The 6817-nt window shown below is 40.8% G+C and overlaps 1 long non-coding RNA gene across 1 annotated transcript; it reads left to right on the top strand.

Moving 5' to 3' along the window:
• The first annotated feature begins 235 nt into the window (after positions 1-235).
• Positions 236-4325, top strand: LOC125447852 (uncharacterized). Its single transcript, XR_007246617.2, has 3 exons — positions 236-315; positions 2451-2493; positions 3787-4325. It is a non-coding gene; the product is annotated as an uncharacterized LOC125447852 (long non-coding RNA).
• Positions 4326-6817: the final 2492 nt, after the last annotated feature.

Below are 6817 nucleotides of genomic sequence, written 5' to 3'. Positions count from 1 at the left end.
ATTATAGTTGAGATTTATTCCTTACAATGACACATAATCAGAAATAATAAAGGATATTTCATATTTTATAATGTCTTCTTAATCTGTAAAGAGGAGAGAGCAGAATTGAGGAATGTGTGAATATCAACCCACTCTTCTAAAACGATTTGAAAGAAAGGCGAAAGGAAGTGACATATCGCCCGCCCTTCCTCGAATGGAACTGGCTGACTGACCTGAGTCTTAATATTTCCTTTCTGTCGCAATTTCAGTTTGGGTTGTTCTCTTGTCCTTTCTGTCTTGATGTGGATATGCCGGTGATGGACTGGACTGGACCAGGTAAAAAAAAGCTCGCTCGACTCTAGGTTATAATCCAACAGGTCACAAACTTTCGGAGTCTTGCCCCTTCTCCAGGAGTCAGTGAGAGAGATTCTGAATTTATAATCAAAAGATCAAAGGGTCATAGAACTGATGCGAAGAAAAAGCAAGACTCCGAAAGCTTGTGTCTTCAAATAAACCCTTCTCTCTTGTCAGTACTCACTCCCCCTACGTCTAACCATATGCCCCTGCATTGTCAACCCAGCGACTTTATCACTCTGCCGCCGCCTCCAAAATTTGCACAATTTACTAATAAAATGCAACCAAACATATCTGCATTCTTAATTATCAGAAGGTACGGTGCTCTCACATGTACGCATCCTTTCGTCTACCTTTGTAACAGTACGGCGGGTGAAGTCGGTAACTGGGACGTTCTGAGGAAAAGCAAAGGTGTAAAGGTAATTTATTAATGAAAGGATTTGTTTTCAAACTCTTTACAGAGTTTGCATTATTATCAGCCCTAGTAACAGAGCTATTCGCAATATTTCCCTCCAAAGATTATGAGGCCGAGAACACAGCATGGGGTCATACTGGCAACTGAAGATACTGTTCCAGCATCTGCAATTCGTATTATTTCTGATACTGTTTCTAATAATTGAGCATTCACGAAGAGTGAAAGGAATTTATGCTACATTGAATACTTCCTCTGTGGTGTTACCTGTATTGAGACAACTGCTAAACCATGCCACATCAGTGATCCCTCTCAATAAGCCGAGGTACGAATGTCCACAGGTATAAAACTAAATGGTAGAAGACGTTTATGTCGTCAGTATCCTTAATATCTGAAAAAAAAACAATTTCTCCTTTGTAACAAATTTTAGTAGCTTAGTGGTGTGTGTAAGCCAGGTCGACAAGATTCACCTCCTGTGGCATAGATGCATTCAAATTGATCAAAAATAATAACTAAATATTCAGAGATATACAGCTTTTTAGAAAAGACATCGAGTTCCGGAACCAAGGGGTTATGCTACAGCTGTACAAAACTCTGGTGCGGCCGCACTTGGAGTATTGTGTACAGTTCTGGTCACCGCATTATAAGAATGATGTGGAAGCTTTGGAAAGGGTGTAGAGGAGATTTACTAGGATGTTGCCTGGTATGGAGGGAAGGTCTTACGAGGAAAGGCTGAGGGGCTTGAGGCTGTTTTCATTAGAGAGAAGGTTGAGAGGTGACTTCATTGAAACATATAAAATAATCAGAGGGTTAGATAGGGTGGATAGGGAGAGCCTTTTTCCTAGGATGGTGACAGCGAGCACGAGAGGGCATAGCTTTAAATTGAGGGGTGAAAGATGTAGGACAGATGTCAGAGGTAGTTTCTTTACTCAGAGAGTAGTAAGGGAATGGAACGCTTTGCCTGCAACAGTAGTAGATTCGCCAACTTTAGGTACATTTAAGTCGTCATTGGATAAGCATATGGACGCACATGGAATAGTGTAGGTGAGATGGGCTTGAGATCGGTATGACAGGTCGGCACAACATCGAGGGCCGAAGGGCCTGTACTGTGCTGTAATGTTCTATGTTCTATGTTCTATATGACAGGCAGGAAGAAAAGGGCGACGGAGTAGTTTTGTTCAATGGATAGAATAACTACAATAACAAGAAATCATCATTGTTCAGAAGATGTAGAATCCATACAAGTGGAGTAATAACAAGAGAGAGAAAAAAATTGTCGGCCCTCCTGCAGCGCAGTGATACTGTCTTTACTTCTGAACCAACAGACATTAGGCTCGGGAGGTGTGTAATAACAAGTCTGAATAGTTTGATTAGGCAAACAGGTCAAATAAAAACAAACGCAACGCCAGTAGAAGTGTCATCGACTCTTCAACGGTAGGTATATGATATAAGACATCGAAGCGCGGGAGCTCAGGGAACTAAGTAGAGATGTCTTGACTACAGTCCACATGCCGGAAGAAGAGGTACTGGAGGGAGTAAGACTGATATAGATGATAAACTCACGGGCTCTGATCAAATATATCCCAGGATATTGTGGGAAGCTAAGGAAGATGTTGTGTGGCCCTTTGCAGAGGTATTTGTATAATCTAAAGGAAGGTTTGAGATACTGGAAGACTGAAATTGTGAATGTTTGCCTTTATTTCAGAAAAGCCACGAATTATGGACAGTGAGCCTAATGTCAGTGGAGGGTAAGTTGTTGGAGAGGGGATGCCGAGATGTAGGATTTACATGCATTTGGAAAGGTAAGGACTGATGAGGGACAGTAGGCATGGCTTTGTGTATGGGAAATCATGTCTCATTAATTTGGTTGAAGTTTCTGAGGACTAGATGAGGACAGAGCGGCAGGTGCTGTCTACATGGGCTTTAGCAAACCTTCGACAAGTTTCTGCATGATTGGCTGGTTAGATCACCTGGGATCCAGGGAGAGGTAGACAATTGAATACAAACTTGGCTAGACAGCCAGAGACGGAGAATGGTGGTAGAGGGGTGTTTTCCAGACTGGAGACCTGTGTATAAACGATTTGGATGAGAACATAGGAAGGTTGGTTAGCAAATTTAGATGGCACTAAAATTGGTGATATAGTGAACAGTATAGAAGGTTATCTAAAAGTGCAATTGCATCTTGATCAACTGGGCAAATGGGCCGAGGAGTGGCAGATGGAATTTAATTTAGATAAATGCCAGATGTTACATTTTGGCAGAACAAACCAGGGCAGGACATACGCAGTTAATGGTAGGGCCCTGGGGAATGTTGTGGAACAGACCAACCTAGGGTTTCACGTATATAGTTCCTTGAAAATGGGGCACAGACATACAGGGTGGTGAAGATACTTGCCTTCATTGGTCCTATCATGTTACAGCTGTATGGGATAGTAGGGAGGCCACTTTTGGAGTACTGCATACAGGTTTTGTTGGTCTGCTGTAGAATGGATATTTTTAAATCGAAAATTGTACAGAAAAGATTTACAACACTGTTATCGGCACAGGGGTTTTAATTATAAGGAGAGGCTGGATGGCTGGAGAGGAAGAGGTTTGAGGAGTGATCTTACATAGGTTTATAAAATCATGAGTGGTATAGCTAAGGAGAATATAAAAGTGTTTTTCCCTTGAGTAGGGGAGTTCGAAACGATGGGCATAGGTTTAAGTGGAGTCATAAAGTCATGCAGTGTGGAAACACAACCTTTGGTTCCACTTGTCCATACCGACCACCTAAACTGTACTGGTCCCATTTGCCTGCATTTGGCCTAGTCCCTCTCAACCTTTGCTATCCATGTACCTGTCCAAATGACCTTGAATGTTGTAATTATACCTAACTCTACCACTTCTTCTGGCAGCTCTTTCCATGCACGCACCATGTTCTGTTTGCAAAAGTTGTCCCTCAGGTCCGTTTTAAATCTATCCACTCTCACCCTCACCCTGCCAGTCTTGCTTTTATTAGTGCTTCCTCAAGGCCGTCGATTTCAACATTTCCTGTTTTACAGATGTGGCCGTCGTGTTGACCCTGCAGACACCCACTTCCATATTCCAAAACGGAGGGACCCCAATCAGTATGGAGTGTCATTACGCAAAAATGCTACCTTGAACGTCTATTGATGTCAATGGCTTCGTGGTCGCGAGCATCAGAACTTTGTCTATTCCTGTACGAGAACAATCACTCCCAATTGAGTGGTGGACGGTTTCACCACCAGTTCCATTGCTGAAAACGCTCACTTCTGTCTTGAGTGTTTTGGCCGATGGGTGAATCACACGGCCGTGCAATACCGCGACTGGCGTTTACACACACTGACTGAGCTGCACGGAAGGGCTCAACAACAAAAATAAAAACACCCTAAGTGATTCAGAGTATATGTTGGCCTGGCAGTTTCTCTAAACCTCTGTCACTATCTTTCTGTCCATCTATCTGTCTGTCTGTCGACGTATTTGACTGATTATGTCTATCTTTGTATCTGCCTCTATTATTGATACATCAAGTTGTCATATCGATCTGCCGTTCTTCTGTCAAAACGTTTACCTTTTGCTAAATGCCTAACATCAAAAAACAGATTGCAACTTTAAACAAATAGTAAACATTATGATATGTTTTAATTGTTATCGTTTTTTATCTCTTCAATTTTCAATTATGTGAATACATTATTACAAGGACAACTTGATCGAAATGTCAAAGGATAGGGTAAATTACATTTAACCTGGTATTTCTTGAGAATTTTCTTGATGACTGGAAGGCAAATGCTTCACAAAATATATTTTTAAGTGGTATTCAAATTCTGAACAACCGAAAACTATTTGAATGGATGTTATTTATTCAAAAATGCCTCGAACTGCTGTTCTGTACTTCACCAATGTCCAAGGTTTATTCTATTAGATGTATGCACAATTGCAATAGCAATGAGAGATGGGCTGATTATCATGCAGTCATAGAATGACACAACTAAGAAAAATCCAATCAATTCATAATGCTCAAATTTGTTTTATATAACAGGTCCTTAATTAAGTCATTCTCCTGAACATCTCTCAACAACACGAAAAACATTTCTTCCAATAATTCTCTAATTATCTTTTTAAAGACTACTACTAAATTTGGTTACAATGTGTTTTCCGCCAATGCATTTCAAAAAACAAATATATATACATATATATAAAAATGACGTTGAGAATTCTGCTGATCTTCTGCTCTGGTCCTTTCTCAAGTCACCCTAAATCAATGGCCCCTGATTAAGGAACATGTCTGTAGCTATTAGTTTCTCCATATCGTTTCCAATTACTTACATATTCAAACAAATTGATGAATTTCAATACCTGTTTAAAATTCCCCTTATTGCTAGTATCAAAGAGGACGAAATCCACCAAACAAGAAATGGTTAATCTTATGGCTTAAAAATTATTCATCCAAGACGAAATTGAGCTATCTCCAGAAATTTGTTACAAGCACGCCTCTCTCCAGATGACGTTCAAGCAGGTGTTGTAAACAGTTAACCCATTGCAATTCAGACTTTGGGTGTCTTTTAGGGATTTTCAAAGCATTTTGCAGTTCAGCGTAGTAAAGATTTTAGTCCTCGCGAACCCAATTTGTCAGATGGGAAAGTTAAACTTTCTCTGCTTAAAACAAAAGAGAACTTGCCTAACTTATTAAAAATATGGAATCATACCACATTGAATAAGGATTTATAGCCAAATTGAATCCAGTATTGGTTCTTTGAAAGAAGTACTAATTAGTCTAACATCATCCACTTCTAATTATTCTTTGACTCGCCCATGTGGAAATCTTTTAGCCAATGCTATCTCATCTGCTTGACCAGCTTCTCCTTAAAGGCATCTACGTTATTTTCTCAACCTGTGCCAACGACTTTCATGTTTTCGTCACTTGTCTTGAATTGCCCGTTAGATTTAATGGCACAGTATTTTAAACAGTCTGCCTATAGTTATCTTCTTCTTTTTCCAGTTGTCATATAACCTATTCTTTCCCAAATTGGGTTCTAGTTGAAATATTTAATCTGATTCATTTTTGGGGTTTACTGTTCAGCCCACTTCAGTAATACTTTCAAGTAGAACATTCTATATTTTCATTAATTTAGACGGATTTGCCTGACTTTCCTTTAACACTTTGATCGCCTGTAGGCATATCTAGTAAAGATAACACGTGCTGCACGTACTTAATTGTCCTTACATTGAAGACTTTACTAAGCCATTGCAGAGAACAGTCAACCACGCTGTTGTACATATAGTATCAAGTGCAGGTCGGACGACACAGGAACGTTTTCTTCCCAAAGGGCATTAACACGTTAGATAGCTTGTCTCGAAATTGCGTAGATTAGCTTGCATATGTGATGACTAGCCAGTCACAGTTTTGACGTATTGTGCGTTTCAGCAAGATGTGTTCTGTCCTGCTTCTCTTGCAGGGGGGTGTTGTCACCCTTGTACCGAGTTGTATACTGTTTTAAAATAAAACTTTTTATAAATAACTGTAAAAGAAGCATGTGAGGGAGAGGTCAAGGCTCACACAGGTCAAGGATTTTTAGTTTTGCTTTCAGTTAGTCGAAAATTTCTGCTGGCACTCAGCTAAACGCTCTAAGTTGTAAGATTGAAGTCTTAGACGAGAGAAGGAGCAAGTGACAAGAATAGGGCGGCACGGTGGCTCAGTGGCTAGCACTGCTGCCTCAGAGGGTCGGGGTCCCATATTCTAGCCTCGGGCGACTGTCTATGCGGAGTTTGCACGTCCCCCCGTGTCGGTGTGGATTTCCGCCGGGTGCTCCGGTTTCCTCCCACAGTTCAAAGATGTGCAGGTTTAAACGGATTGGTCATGTTAAATTGTTTGGGTTGGGTGAGTTTGCACGGAAAGGGAGAAGGGTCTGGATAGGATGTTCTTCAGAGGGGCGATGTGGATTTGTTCGGCAGAATGGCCTGTTTCCACACTGTAGTGATTCTACGGCTTCTTTCTTCTGCATTTAACACCATCTCGCCTGACACTTCGACATTTCTATCAGTTATCCTGGTTCCCAGTAATCTACTAACAGA

The sequence above is a fragment of the Stegostoma tigrinum genome, chromosome 39 (genome assembly GCF_030684315.1).
Source record: "Stegostoma tigrinum isolate sSteTig4 chromosome 39, sSteTig4.hap1, whole genome shotgun sequence".
In the NCBI taxonomy this organism is placed as follows: Eukaryota; Metazoa; Chordata; class Chondrichthyes; order Orectolobiformes; family Stegostomatidae; genus Stegostoma; species Stegostoma tigrinum.
The sequence above is the reverse complement of the archived record's forward strand: the minus strand, read 5'-3'. Positions and strand labels throughout refer to the sequence as shown.